Genomic DNA, 15,043 nt, shown 5'->3' with positions numbered 1-15,043 from the left:
TTTTTTTTTACATCAATGATGGATAGTTGGTTTAAAGGGATGAACGACCATGGAATATATCATTGTCATCCATTCTTTCTCTGCACAGTTTACTCCTCCATCACATCGACCAAAAGGACAACCTATGTTTTCAAAATCAACGGGTGTCAATGAATAAGTGGGATGGACGACCATCCAAGACAATATATCTGTCCAGATTCCACCACCGAGCCATGTACTTTCCACGTCACAAACATTAAGTCTGACCTCGATAATAGATTACAGTTTCCCAGTCAAAGAGGCTGTCAAAATGTCAATGGCACATTCATTTTCATTTGGGTACTAATTGAACAGTTTCTAATTTAATCAAATCAAACTTTCTGATAAAAAAATTCTACAACCTACATTTTCAGATAGCAATTTGTTTGTAGGGCAAGATAATAGCAATAGATTTCTGCACTATTGCTCACAACGTTTTGTCTTGTGTGGAGAGGGTTTTAGTGGTGTTGACTGCATTTCAACTACTTTTTCTCCCTAATATTTTTCCTTGCAGAATTGTTTCCCGGTCGCCTACAATAATGCGAACATTAGTAGTGATGACATAGAGTTTAACTATATGGACGTTGTAATGGTGAATACACTATCACCATGCAAGTCTATCACCCACTCTGGATACATACTAAATTGAATTAGTCTCAAGTATCATTAACTAGGCTATGGTGGTGGGTAAATTATGGGTTGTTGTTCCTTGATTCAAATTCTATGGAAAGTGCTCCCATTGAGATTTCTTTGGGTTCCAATGAAATATATGTTTTTTTGTTTGATGGGCTTCAAAGAAGTTGAAAGTTTTGTATATGCCCTAAACGACGAAAAATGTTCAATCTTACTATGGGCTTTTCTTGCCTCAAGTGTTGATGTCATTGGAAATTTTCCATAGAATTGATGAAATATAAGATCATCCTCACCCACACGAATACCAAGTTCCCATTTCTTTGTCATCCAAGGTGGAAATTCAAAAGATTTTGAAAATTAATTTTGACAGGATAATATTGAAGTCTTGGGAAGGCTTAATGCATATTGCTTTTGCAAACGAGAATCTCATATTGGAAAAAAATATTTGCCTATTCTTAATAGGTCCAGTAAGCCTAGAGCCTAATTTATTAAGATGCTAATGCTCCTAAAATTTAGGGAGTAAGTAGAGTGATATAACATTGATTCAAAATTTTATACACATCTAATTCAAAAAATAAACAATAATTAAAATAAAGAGTAAAAAAATTATAGTGCTTCATTTATTCTAAATAAAAATTTGTATCAAAGGATCATGAAAGAATATTATTGTGCATACTAAATTGAATATATTGGTATGATTTGCAAAATAGAAACACACACCAAATGAGAAATTCATACAAACATTCTCATTCATAAAAATTAATGATTATCATTGTAAATCATATTTATTAGAATCATACCTATCTAAATTTTTGTAGGCAATGAAACAAAAAATCAAGATCATTGCAATGGTAGTATATTGGTTTTGTACAATACATGAGATCAACTAGAAGGTCATTTAGCATAGTATGTCGAGAAGATAATCAAGAAGACAATAACACTTCATTATCAATTAGGCTCATGTTATATTTATATTAGGGTTAGAGAGTTAGGAGAGAGAGAGTGAGAGGTAGAGGGAGACGGTGATGGAGAAAGAAGAAAGTGGAGGAGAGTGAGAGATAAAGAAAGAGAGAATACAAGGATAGATAGAGGTAGAAGAGATACATATACCTAGAGAAGGAAAGTGAGCTATAAAGAAAGAGAGGAGATATAGTGATAGGTAGAGGTAGAAGAGATAAATATACCTAGAGATGAAGAGAAGGTAGAGAATGAGAGAGAAATAGAGAAAGGTAGAGGAGGGAGAGAGATGTAGTTATAGGATTTATATGTTTCACATTTTGGATTTCTTTCAATACATGCCTTTAAATCTAGTGATATTGTTTCAAAAGTCTTTTATAAGTCTCTCTAGATGTAGTTTCAAAAGTCTTATAATTTTAATTGATATTGTTGCAATGCCTATATCCATTATGTCAATGCATCTCTTTAAATCTAAGGAAAAGTTCTGTGTTGGCCATGTTGGTCTGAATTTTTGCATAATAGGTTTCTATTGTCCACATAAAAAATTTCAAATTGGAATCCATTAATGGTGAATAGGATTTCTAGCTAAGTCATATTGTTGATAGCCTTTGAAAATTTTGTTAAAACCCTATGTCCTGTTCTATTTAAATTTTCCTTGGTGCGAAATTTTTTTAAAAGTAGGAGGATAAGTGAATATTCTTTTCCTACCCGTGTGAGTTTGTTGTTCAATCCTTGTGAAAGAAGTTTTACCCACCGACAAATCTTTTTGAATCTATGGTCATTGTTAACTCGCTATGGAAAAATGCTCAACTGATAAGTATAGCGAGTTAACAAGTCGATGACATGTGTCTGTGATGCTGAAGGGTGAAATTTGGTGGCAAGAATTAATGTTAAGCATAAGGTAAATTTCAGCACATACTGTATCCCAGGCTTGTCAGTTTTGAGAATAGCCACACGTGAAGAAAACTATGAATGGTGTCACCGGCATCAAATTTTTTTCGGCATTCGCTAAGTTGCTATCGAAAAAATTCATGCGACTTGTCGATGGCGACGTAGCAAATGCTCAGATTTTGCAAAAGGGCAGTGTTCTCTCAAAAGACTGATATGACCATGAAAGTTCCCATGCAGCATTATAAATGTGCACGGCCACCTTCTCTGACACCACCATTTATTGGTGGGATTTTCAGTTAGTGTGTGTTTTGTTTTCCATCACCGAAAATGAGAATCCGCCAAAGGTCACTATAATCGCTAACTGAAATAAACACCACTTTCCCGGTAGTGACTTAGCAAGGACCTGATCATTGGAAAACACGGCATTCTTTTATAACATGAAATGATTTTGAGGATCTCAAAGAAAATCTTGTGCAGACTTTGCTTTTATTTCTGCAAGTGGAGCTTTATGTCCTAGCGTCTGTCTACCGGGAGGTCGCTAGCCGAATTTTTAATGTTTTTGCCGATAGCAATGTGGTGACCCGCCTGAAAATCATAAACGTGGCAAGGCCAAGAACGTGTGATGTCATTAATAGATAAAAAGGAGTACATGTGTGTGCCAGCATGTTCAACCATCTCAGCAACAGCAGTATATGGACCCACTCCCCATGTATGAAGCACACGAAGAATTCTGATCGTTAGATCGAACAAAGATCAAAGGCCATTGTTAGCTTGCTATAGAAAAATGCTTGAAAGTTAAGCATAGCGAGTTAGCAAGCAATGGCCCACCACTATTGCAGTACATTGTTGTTCGCAAGATCAAGTATTGATTGACAGTCCTCGTTAACTCACTATGAACAGATGTGCGATTGATAAGTATAGCAAGTTAACAAGCGAGGGACCCACCATTATGTTCTTAAAAGTCGCTTCATATATCTACTGTATGATCAAAGAAAGATCACTGGTTTTTGTTAGCTCACTATGGAAAGGTGCTCGAAAGATAAGTATAGCGAGTTAATGAGTCGATGACACATGTCCTTGGTCATCGATGGGCCCAGTTTGAAATGCCAGCTTTGAAGGAAAGATACAGATGGAGGCAGTTTATTGGTTTGACTGTCAGCATGCTAAAAGGAATATTAAGTCAGCCTAGTTTTCATTCCTTAATCATATGATTCCAAAGGATCGACGGTGCAAGTTTTAAATACTGAAGGTGGTGGCACTCTACACATTAATAAGATGTGAAAAGTTTCGCATGTGAAGTTAATAACAGAGTATAACAGGAAAGATTTTCCCAGTTTCACCTTGCAAGCATAAAGATTTTGAAATCTTTTCTGAATGAAGATAATTACTGCAAGGATTGAGATAAATCTAGCACGAGTATGAAGCGATTGGTTCAAAGATAAATTGCAGAGTTACGAAGAGCAAAAAACTCCAAGTTCTTATGCCATGGTTTCCAAAAAAAATTCAGTCTTGTATGGTTTAATCAAAGGATGGTTCTAAAGAGTTCATCAGATCCTAGGTTGTGGATAGCAGAGGGATTACTAGGTAAAAATACTTGGGCCTGGGATTGTAATATCCCACATACTAGTTCAAACTGGTTTGCACAAAAGAAGTGTTTTGTCCCGTGTAGAAGTATATGGATTTTTGATAGAGGAAAACTAGTAATCTTGAGTGTTTTCTTAAAGTTTCATCTCTTTGAAACTATGGTAAAATGTCATAGTCAAGTAACCAAGGTTTTGAGAAGGATAATGAATGAGCCTAGTAAGATAACAGCCCTCTCAATGGTAACATCATCCTTTAAACAAATTTTCAAGATATCATAGCCTGATGCCAGGGTAACAGAAATGTGTGGGATCCTGTGCATAGTTTTTGAGGAAGGTGAAGAAGATTTCATACTCACGGGTATGGTCATTCTCGCTTTTTGTTAGCATGCACCTTTTTTGTGTCAATGGATGGAAAATTTTGGTCAAAAGGTGGTTAAGAAAGTAGACATGGCTGGGAATCAGAAGTTACCCATTTTGTTATATTTGATAACCACGTTGTCTCCCTTCTCAAGGGTTGCACACTAAGTAATTTTTCCATTATTTCTGAAGCTTGGCATGATCAGTGAAGAGTGGGAAGTAAAGATGAATTTCACAAAGCAGTTATCTTGACAAAACCCATGGGTCGAGGATAGAATGCAATCATCAAAATAGATTTTTTCAGGGACAAGATTAGCAGTTACATATACGACAGAATCATCGTTGGAGCAAAATCAATGACAGGAGGTGATAGACAGAAGCCCACAAGAGAATGTGTGATTGGCATAACTTCCTATTAGTCATTTTCTTTTTGATAGATGTATGTGTTTTCCTCTTGTAAAGACACCTACCAGACACATTTGCCTTTTGCTTGTTGCAACTCACACCTATATAAGTGAGTTTTCAAGGCAATGTGAGGGTCTGAATTCTATTTTTCTAAGTGATATGCTTAGTCTGTTTTTGGTCCATTGTATTGAGTAAAAATTGGTGGTGTATTTTCTCTATCAAATCTTGAGAATACATGAATATAGAATGATATGTGTTTCTTTTTGAAGGTCATTCTGAGTTTACTGTAAATTGTATAAAATTTTCAAGGAAAATGAATACAAATTATGAACTCTCCCCATATCTTTTCTTTCTGAACTTTGTCTCCTTTCAATTATTTGGTTATCTTGATGTTGTATAAGTAAAGGCTTGTGCAATTGAATGCAATCCAGTTAGGTTGTATATCTATTTATCACTTTTGTTAAATCAATGGATTAAGTAAAAGCTCTAATGAATATGATAAGATTGTTGTAGTAGGAGAAACGATTTTGAATGATGAGGTCTGATAAGAATTGCTGATGAAATTTTTTGTAAGGCAACAAATTAGATCTAGAAATTTGTAGTAGACTCTGAGCCCCAATGGATTAGGCATTGGTCAAATTTGATCCAGCTGTAAGAGAAATGTGTCACAAATGGTTATCAAACATGTAGAATTAAATCAATTTTACTTTTATTTCCTGTAGATCTTCAAAGCTGGCCAGTACTTGTCTGCATGGAATGTTTTAGCTTCAGTTAGCCACTATTGTTGAGAACATCTGCAAATCTATAGAAGAAATTTTGGCCATATCTATTGTATGGGATGTGTTTATCAAGTTATCAAGAATTGTGTGTATATTTGAGGATTTGAGATGAGAATCAGAATGAAACTAAAAATAATCCTCATACAATTTTCCCAGTCTTGAATCTTCCCTAGGTATACCCACCCTGGTTTTGCAAAGCTAGAAGAGTAGAAAACCACCCTTGGTTTTGTTTGAAGTTGTGCCCAAATGCTTTGCACATACAATTGTTATTAAGAGTTGGCTAGTCTTTAGATTGTGTGAGTATTGTCATCTTGGTATTAAGCATTTTGTTGCTTAGTAGTTTTAGTTCGTTTAAAACATCAACAGGCCATCACTCTTGTTTAGTAGAGTTAGAGTAGCCTTTCCAAACTTCTTTACAAAGTGGATTAGGGAATCAATGTCAAGCATGGCGTGTGAGGGTGTTTTTCCATGAGTCTCATTTCAAATTTTGCAAATGGATTATGTTATAGGAATTTTAAGCTCTATTAGTGGAACCTATTATTGTGACTCATTGAACAAGAGTTATTCTTATCCTTGTGAGATGTTAGGGATACTCCCAACTATCTCAAATTTGTAGATACCTAATTGAGAATACAAATGTTTACATCCATTGATTGATTGTCACTATTTATTTTACTTTATAATTTTTTCAGAAGAATAAGCACATATGGAGGGGCAGAGGAAGTTATGAACACAAATAAATATAGACTGAGAGGATGTGAGATAAATAGATAGATGCAGATAGATCAATAGACAAATGAGGAGATATAGAGAGAGGATGAGAGGAAAAGATGGATGAAGGGACATATACTTATTTGACCTTACATACATCTATGACATACCTATTGCACACTAAGGTGCGATTGCTAGTTTATCTTCAAATAAAATAACATACTTATTAGATTGATTTAGCTAAACAAAAGAATTGAGATTATATTTATAATTGAAATTAACAAGTAATAATTGTGGAGAAATATCAAATTTTAAACAAACAAACAAAAGTATAAATAAATTATAATTTAGTTGAATTCTAATAGTCACTCTAATCGTAATCTTGTAACATATAACATTAACATAGAGCTATTGACAAATTAATGATTAAATATAATCTCATTATCTTGACAAAGTAAAATTATAAAATAAATACTAATTTAAGTATAGCAGACAAAAATATACAAATTTAATGAAGACAATATTTAAAAAATTAAAACCATTGACTTATTTTATAAAAACTATTTGTTTAATAATAAAATACTACAAACACAAGGAATCTTTATAATTTGTTTGGACATTATTTATGTTCGCATTCTTCTCAATCAAATTTTTAATTTAGAATTATTTAATACATTAAGCTTGATTAATAAATAATAATGCATTCAGTAGATATTATAAAATTATTAGAATAGATTTTACCAATAATATTTATTCTTCAATCAATTTTTTCTTTTTCAAAATATTCTTTGGAACAAGCACAATAGAAAGTGGAAAAAATAAATTATTTGAAGATTCCAACTATGGTTGACACCATTTACAAAAATAGTCCAACAACATTATAGAAGCAGTTAAAGATGTAAAAAGATGAATGGATACTACTTTACTCAAACTTCATTCTTCAAACAAGTGCCACATAGTGGCTTGTATTTGTCATCAAGTTATAATAGTTTAATTAGATAACAGATTAATTAGATAGAATAGATTAAACCTAGTAATTAACAATTATAAGAACACCAAATTGATAATGATATTAATGTATAATATAATTTAATATTTGAGATGTTAAAAATTCTTATATTTAATTTATAATTTTTTAAAATTAATCATTCTACTTTTATAAATTGTTAGCATTTAAAGTATTAATATTTTGAAAATGTATTAAAATATGTTTGATCTATTTCATATATTCTTACTAAAAATATTGCCTCGTAATATGGGTATGCTTCCTGGAAATCCACCCTATAACACCCCAAAGGTATGAGCCAATAAAATTGAAGTAAAATAATTTTATGGATTTTAAAAATGAAAAATTTCTCACATATACATTAGAAAAAATAAAAAAGGAACTTCAAAATAAAAATACTGAAATGTAATTGGTTGAAATAAATAAAATTAATCACAACTTAAGTAGAACTGGTTGCAATAGCATATTACCTACGACAAATACAATAACTTGTGTAACTAGGTTGGCAACAAACTTGACGTGTTAGTTTGAGATGGTAAGTTTTCTACCAAAATTTCTTTTGTTGTTTCTTGTCTTTGTTTCATAAAGCAACACACAAATTATATTGACATAGAGAAAGAGGAGAGTGGAAAAAATCAACCCAAATAATAAAAGGACATTATAGATGTGACAGAAGTATTAACCTGTTAGTTATGATATTCTTTTCAATCCACTTTCAATTCCATGTATTTGTAATTGTGTAAAGAAATAAAGCTTTTGAAATATGTAATATTGAATATTTATCAAAGATCAAATAAAATAACAATAAATACAAAAGATTTTATTGCCTGCAATGTAAGATTAAAATAGACCAGCCATAAAATGATCACAGGACTTCATACTATGATAATAATATCTTGAAAGCATAAAAGATTATTTATTTGACAAGTTCAATTTTTTAAGTGCAAATCAGTTCCCAAAACTATTGCAGCAATATCCTCATAGATAACTAGTCTGCATAGTGGCAACAAGTATATTCATTACTGATATCACAATAAGATTCATCTTCGCACTCATACTTGGAGTCACAGATTTCAGGTAGAGCTTCTACCATACCTACCATAATCAATCAAATATTAAAAAACATCACAACCAATGCAGTGATCATGATGAGGCTGAGCTATGAGTCAACTGAGTATACCTTCCATGCCCACTAACATTGTTATTATTAGCACTATGCAAAACAATATTTCGTTGCCTTTGCCATTTTCTTTTTTGATCAATGTGCTGAAATGATAATAAGTTTTTTAATAAAAATAACAACAAGAAGCAAAAACATTTGGAAAAAATAAATAGCAATTTGTAAAAGATACTTAAATCTAGCACCCAGATCATGCCAATAAAGTTGCATCCTCTTCTTAGGCTCTTATAGGCACCTTCTAGCTTTTATCTTCATGCTCATCGTTCCTGTTACACTAGATAGTCCACCTCCAAAATGGTAAAAAATTTTGTAGAATGATGCAGCATGGAACAACAAGAAGTGGGAAAAAAATAAAAATTTGTAAAAGTTTTGTATACTTGTTATCCAAATTCTTATATGCACCTCCTCATGTTGCTCTCTATGCTCACTCATGGCTCCACCTTCCATGACAGATGAACAAAAATAATTTTGACATGTTTTAATTTTATTTTTAATATTGTACAAGGTGGGATAAGTCTCAGCGAGATGATTTTAAAATTCAAAATTTGAATGTTCTTTTCGCTTTTTCCAATTTTTATGACAGTCTTTGTTATCTGTTAAACCTACTGCCTGTCTAATTTTTCATCTATCTCCATACCATGTGGATGCCATGCAATGATATCTTAACAATCATATTAGTCATATATAGGCATGCCATTTTTTGTGTCAGGATAGCTTTTGCTACCAAAATCAACCTAAATCCTTATATTGTGGGTTTTCCCCTTGATGTAAAGGTTACACTATGAGAGAAATAGGACTTGTCCCTAGTTTCAATTATTCTCCTAACATTGAGGAATTGTAGGAAGACTGTGAAAATGATTTTGAAGTTTGAAGGAGAAATTTGATGAAGCTAATTATGAAACAAATAATTGACTTTGTATTGTCCCAAAAAGTAAGCACTTGATTTGTGCTCATTTTGGGATCATTTTTATCCTCCTTTAGTAAGCTTATGATAGAACTTCACTATACACCTAATTGCATATTTAATTTGAATCAAGGCCCTACTTCTCCTTCAATCATGCTCAAAACTCTAGGTTGGCTCTAATTTTTGTAAAAGAAATCTCATTTATCCATCCATTCACATAATTCATTTTTCACCTAAGTCTTTTTCATATATTTTCAGATTTTGAGATTTTCCTTGATTTTTTGCCTAATTAAATGCTTTACACTTCCCAAACCCACAACTACTCTGAAAATTACCCTTTCAGCGACTAGGTTGAAGTCTTTGTCCTCATGGACTAGGCCAAAGTCAGCCTTGTCCTCAACTAGGCCAAAATTGACCTTGTCCTCAACTAGGCCAAAATAGGCCTTGTCTTGAGGGATTTATTTTTTGGTTTCTTTGGGGCCAATGTGGGAGATGTTTTTTTTAGGTGTTCAATTCAAGCCATCTTTGTGAAATATGAGCTCTAAAAAGTCATGCATAAAACGATATGTCTTACTCTCATTTTCACATATACAATTTGAGAATACAAAACATTAAGTGATTTGTTGTGCATTCAAGGAGATCTAATAAGCATTCATTGGAGCTGTTCATCATCCATCAAGCATTCAATTATTTTTCCTTACATAGATCTAGCTTCTTTCTCTATATGAGGCAAAAGAGTTTTGCAATCAAGGAAGGGGATCTTCATCAAGTCTCCTTCCTCTTCAATTCATCATATTGTGATTTACAACATCTATTGCATGACGTTTTGTCTTACATGATTTCCTATTGGTTTTTGTGTTGAGTCAAAGCTATTGCATCACCATACTTGATCATATTTTAAGTACAATTGCATCTACTTGGCATGATATATTCCATTATTTAGATCTAATCTCTACTACATGACAATATTATTTTATTTATTTTTATTTTTATTCAAGGTTAATTACCCAACAACAATTTCCCCCTTTTATTATATGGGGGATCGGTTGGAAAAGTTGAAAATCCAAATCTTCAGAGTTTTTGAACCAATGACTGGTCCTTAATGGAATTCAATAACTTTTGTACTTCTAGGATTAGGTTGTCTTAAGTCTCAAGTCAAATCATCTGAAGGGTCTACCAATTTCACAATTAGGAGTCACAAGTCTTAGGATTCCATATCCAAAATCGTTCTTGATTATGACACATTTTTTACAATCAATTCCACATTTGAAGTCCATGTGTCCATTCCTACCCCTTATGGTGAGTACATCATTCTTCTTTCTCTTTGGTATTTACTTTGATAAATTAATCTGATATCATATCTTGTTGGTCATCATTACATAAGTGTTTATCATACTTTACATATCATATATATAAATTTAGGGAATACTCAATAAGCCCCCTTCACCTAAATCATGCATTAGTTCCCCTTCATCCTTTTGGGTTGTGTTAATTAGTTTTTGTCTAAGGGTAGGTTTTGTATTCCAATGTATATAGGAAGCGGGATCTACTAGTGATCACCATTTTCTATACAACAAACTTCAAGGCAGAACTAGATGTGGCTTGAATATAAGATGACAAATTGAATTTGATTGACCCTTTTTATTATGAAAATAAATAGCTACTTCCACTACCACTCATAGACTAGACAATTTTAGAATTGAAACATTCAAACAAAATAATTGATTTCATTGTGAAAAGAACCAAGGAGTGGGTAAAGGATAAGGCATATGAAGCTAAAACCACTTGGCCTTCTAAGAAAAGAGGTACCTCCACAAAGGAAAATTATACTCATGGAGTCTCTTTCTCTTTCAATTGATAGAATCTTTTGTTAATGTTTGTGGCCTTTACGGCAAAAATCAACAATAAATAGTTAAATATGCAAAAGTAAGCCAAGAGTGGCTACATATTTAATGGCAATATAATAATAACATGAAATATATTATTTTATTATATGATAAATCAATTGGATAGCTTAATTGGCCCCATTTTAAGTGTCGTGTCTTTCGGAAGACACACCTCTTCATCTCATATATATATTATATGTGTTGGGTGGTGAAAAAGGAACACACCAAAAACATAATTTGCAAGTAATTATTCACCATGGTTGCACTATACCTCTTCTCTGTCCTAAAAATCTAAAATCTTAACATGATATCAGAGCAGGTTCCTTTGTGGGAAGCTTAACCACTTGAAGGTAGATCCATTCAGATTCATGGGAAGAAATGAACAGTTGAATGCAGTCAAATCTAATATCAGGTGTTATGTTTCTCTGAACACATGGTTTGAGACTTATCATACAAAGAGAAGATGAGGAGGTTCTCAGAGTTGAATCCTGCAGTTTCCACAACAATGATAACTTTTTCATCTGTATGTGTTCATTGATTAGAAATCTCCAGCGATACAGAGTAAAGATAATTTTTTTAGTTGTTGCGGCATCAAAGGGAGAGAAGGAGTTTCCACAACAATGATAACTTTTTCATCTGTATGTGTTCATTGATTAGAAGTCTCTAGCGATACAGAGTAAAGATATTTTTTTAGTTGTTGCGGCATCAAAGGGAGAGAAGGACATTGATTTGTGCTAAGCCATTGAAGCCCGAAGATTTTCATTTGCAGTTGTCGTCCTTGTGAAGTCAATATGTTATGAATACCATGGCTAGTAGCCTCAATAATACTATCGCAGATTCTCATCATCTCTATAATGGTCATATCTCAGTCACATTACTGTGCTTCAAATATGTTATGGAATCTATTGCTTGTCTAGAAGTTCGGTATAAGTGCTTTTATCTTAAGTTCCATGATGGAAGAATTTCATGAATCAAGGGTTGGTAGTAGAAGAACAAGTTACAATATCTGACTGGAATGTCAGAGACTTGTGATGTATTGGAGATGATGTCACTCATGGAGGCATAATCAGCTCACGTTGATTTTTTTTTATCACATACCTCATTTGGATTTATTTTCACCTCAACCAGCTGCCAACATGATCTTCCAACAGGTCTCTCTTTATAACCGATGTGTTCTCACCGCTTACCATGACGGGATTATTATGATTCCCATGTTGTTCAAGTTAAAACGGGTGATGATCTTGCGTTGTCATTCTGAAAGACCCCCTGTCGGGCTTTCCTATGGGATATGAAATCTTCTTTTAGGGTTCGTTTGGTTGCTAGAATAGGAATAGACATTTTGGAATTTGTTTTCAGTTTTCCATTTGGTTGATCAAATTGGAATAGAGAATAGGGTTTTGTATTCCAATTTGACCCTTAAAACGAGCATAAGTCTATGCCAAAAAAAAAACCTGTTATTAGAATAGGCCATTCCTATTCTCAATCCTATTATCTCAAATTTAATAAATGGTCAGATCCGTGGCCGAGCGCATAAGGGCAAGGTCATGCATTTTGGCGAGATTTTATCGGACTCTAAGTCTATCTGGCAGTCATGTTTCTTCTCATTCTACTCTTGTTTTGCTTCACTGTCTTTGCCTTTGTGGTCACAAATAAGGGCACTGGACCGAACAGCTTAAACATCACACACTAATGCTTCATTCCTAGAGTAAAAGTGTTAAATAGTCGAAGTTTGACTTACTTTTCCAAGCTTAATTTCTTGGTTAATGTGTGATGTTTAAGGCTGGTCGCTCTGGACGGGTTGTTTCCGGTAGAGGGTATAAAGAATACTAGCTGTGAGATTATTCCAACTAGCTATAGAAGAGGGTGGAGAAGAGTAGCCACTGGAACAAAATTAAGAGCTGCCTTCAGGATGCCAAAGTATGCAAAAGCCTTGCCGATGATTCAGTCAATGAGGTTGCAGAACAGTTCTACAGAAATAATTTATCCCTAATTCAGGTACTTAATTGAAATCCGTATTAAAAATGTCATTTTTAGCATAAATATTGTGAACATGGAGTATTTGGGCTCCCTGCCTCTTTCGTTTGTTCTGATTCCTACAGTTTTGATATGTGTCTGTACTAATAACATGTGGGATTTGAATTAAAATTTGCAATCGGGATGCTACAAGCCTCCAACTTCTTGCGGGTTTACATATGTGAACGCCACTTATTGGACTTCCACAACAAGCAATTCAACTTCAATAGACGTGGACTACAAAACATGGAGTAACGACCAGGATCATTTGTGTTATAATTCCAGTTCTTGCAAGGTGAGTGTTCTGGCAAATTTGAAGCACGACTGGCGTAAGATCGCTATTATCAATATTGTGATGTTGGTCACTCTAATTGTGGTGTATTCAGTGGGGTGTTGTGCGTTCAGGAACAATAGACATGATGAGAGAATTGGATATGGGCATAAGGGAAATCCTTGACCTCCATGTTTAGCCAAGGAAGGGGAAATCATTGTACTACTAAATTGTTAAAAAAAAATTGCATTCCAATTCCAATTATCTCAACCAAACAAGAGAGTAACATATTCCCAGTCAAATACTAGGCGAACCAAACAAGAATGGGATTACTCTTTTCCATTCCCATTCTAATTTTCTATTCCTATGCTTGCAACCAAACGGGCCCTTAACTCTAATTTTGGTAACGTCTTTGTGCACTTGTGATAGCTATTTTAGTGCATGTATTCTTGGCTAAGTGAGGGTGTATGAAATGTTTCGTTATCCTTCTTCTCTCGATCTACATGAGCCACATTGATAGCCAAATGTGGGGCCCTCAACTTCAATATATCCTCATTGGGAATTTAAGTTGCAAGGTGAAAATGATGTGACAACCTTCAATTTCATGTGAATGTAGAGGACCTTTACATCAAATAGTGAAGGGAGTAGAATTGCAAGTTTATGATGGAAATGTTTGAAATGAAATTCCTTGAAATAGTTTTCAAGCATCTAAATGGTCAAATTCTTTTGGAAGAGATAATTTATCATCAAATATAACTGAAAATAGTGTGTGCAATTGCATTGGTCTTTATGATTGATAAGTTAATCTCTCTTGGTTATATGAAAAAAATGTAACAAATTATGAGACTGGGATGTTTCTTTGATGTTACATTTTCAAAGGGAGATGTTCAACCTTAGAGGGAGGTTATATAAACTATCTTATTGTGTAGACCAAAGTCATCTCTGTCGAGGGGGAGTATTTCGATCATTTTAAGCTTGTTGTTAATAAGTTTCTTTTCTCTAATATGACTCTTATCAAAAATGAGTCTCGGGTGTGATTGCATTTCTTTCTAAGTATGAGTTAAAGAATTAAAATAGGTTAAACCATTTAATTCTAAGATAAATCTGGACTAAGCGACATAAACATAAATTCTCATGGTTTGATAATGACTCGTAACCCCTTGAGAAGTTATCTATAAATTTTTGCTAGATAATAGGAGGGGATCTTACAATGTACGCATTGAGAGGGAGTCCTACCACAAGTAGTTAAACCTAAACTTCAGAGGGAGAAGATAGTAAACTTGTAAACTCTTCACTAAGGGAGTAGATCACATTAAGTGTCATGGACCCTAGTTACTTCAATTTTCTTTGACTTAAATACAAGTATGGATAAATTGAGAACTTGCATACATGGATTGAATCCACCTTAGAGATGCTCGAACTTTATAGGGAGTTTATATATGGGCCTAC

The 15,043-nt window shown here is 33.6% G+C and overlaps 1 pseudogene; it reads left to right on the top strand.

Moving 5' to 3' along the window:
* The first annotated feature begins 12,901 nt into the window (after window positions 1-12,901).
* On the top strand, window positions 12,902-13,780 carry LOC149558299 (tetraspanin-8 pseudogene; annotated as a pseudogene).
* The last annotated feature ends 1,263 nt before the right edge of the window (window positions 13,781-15,043 follow it).

This window comes from Cupressus sempervirens, chromosome 5 (assembly GCF_028749045.1).
Source record: "Cupressus sempervirens isolate cs-2001-9-10 chromosome 5, ASM2874904v1, whole genome shotgun sequence".
NCBI classification, from domain to species: domain Eukaryota; kingdom Viridiplantae; phylum Streptophyta; class Pinopsida; order Cupressales; family Cupressaceae; genus Cupressus; species Cupressus sempervirens.
Note: the sequence above shows the minus strand (reverse complement) of the source record. Positions and strands in the feature narration are given on the sequence as shown.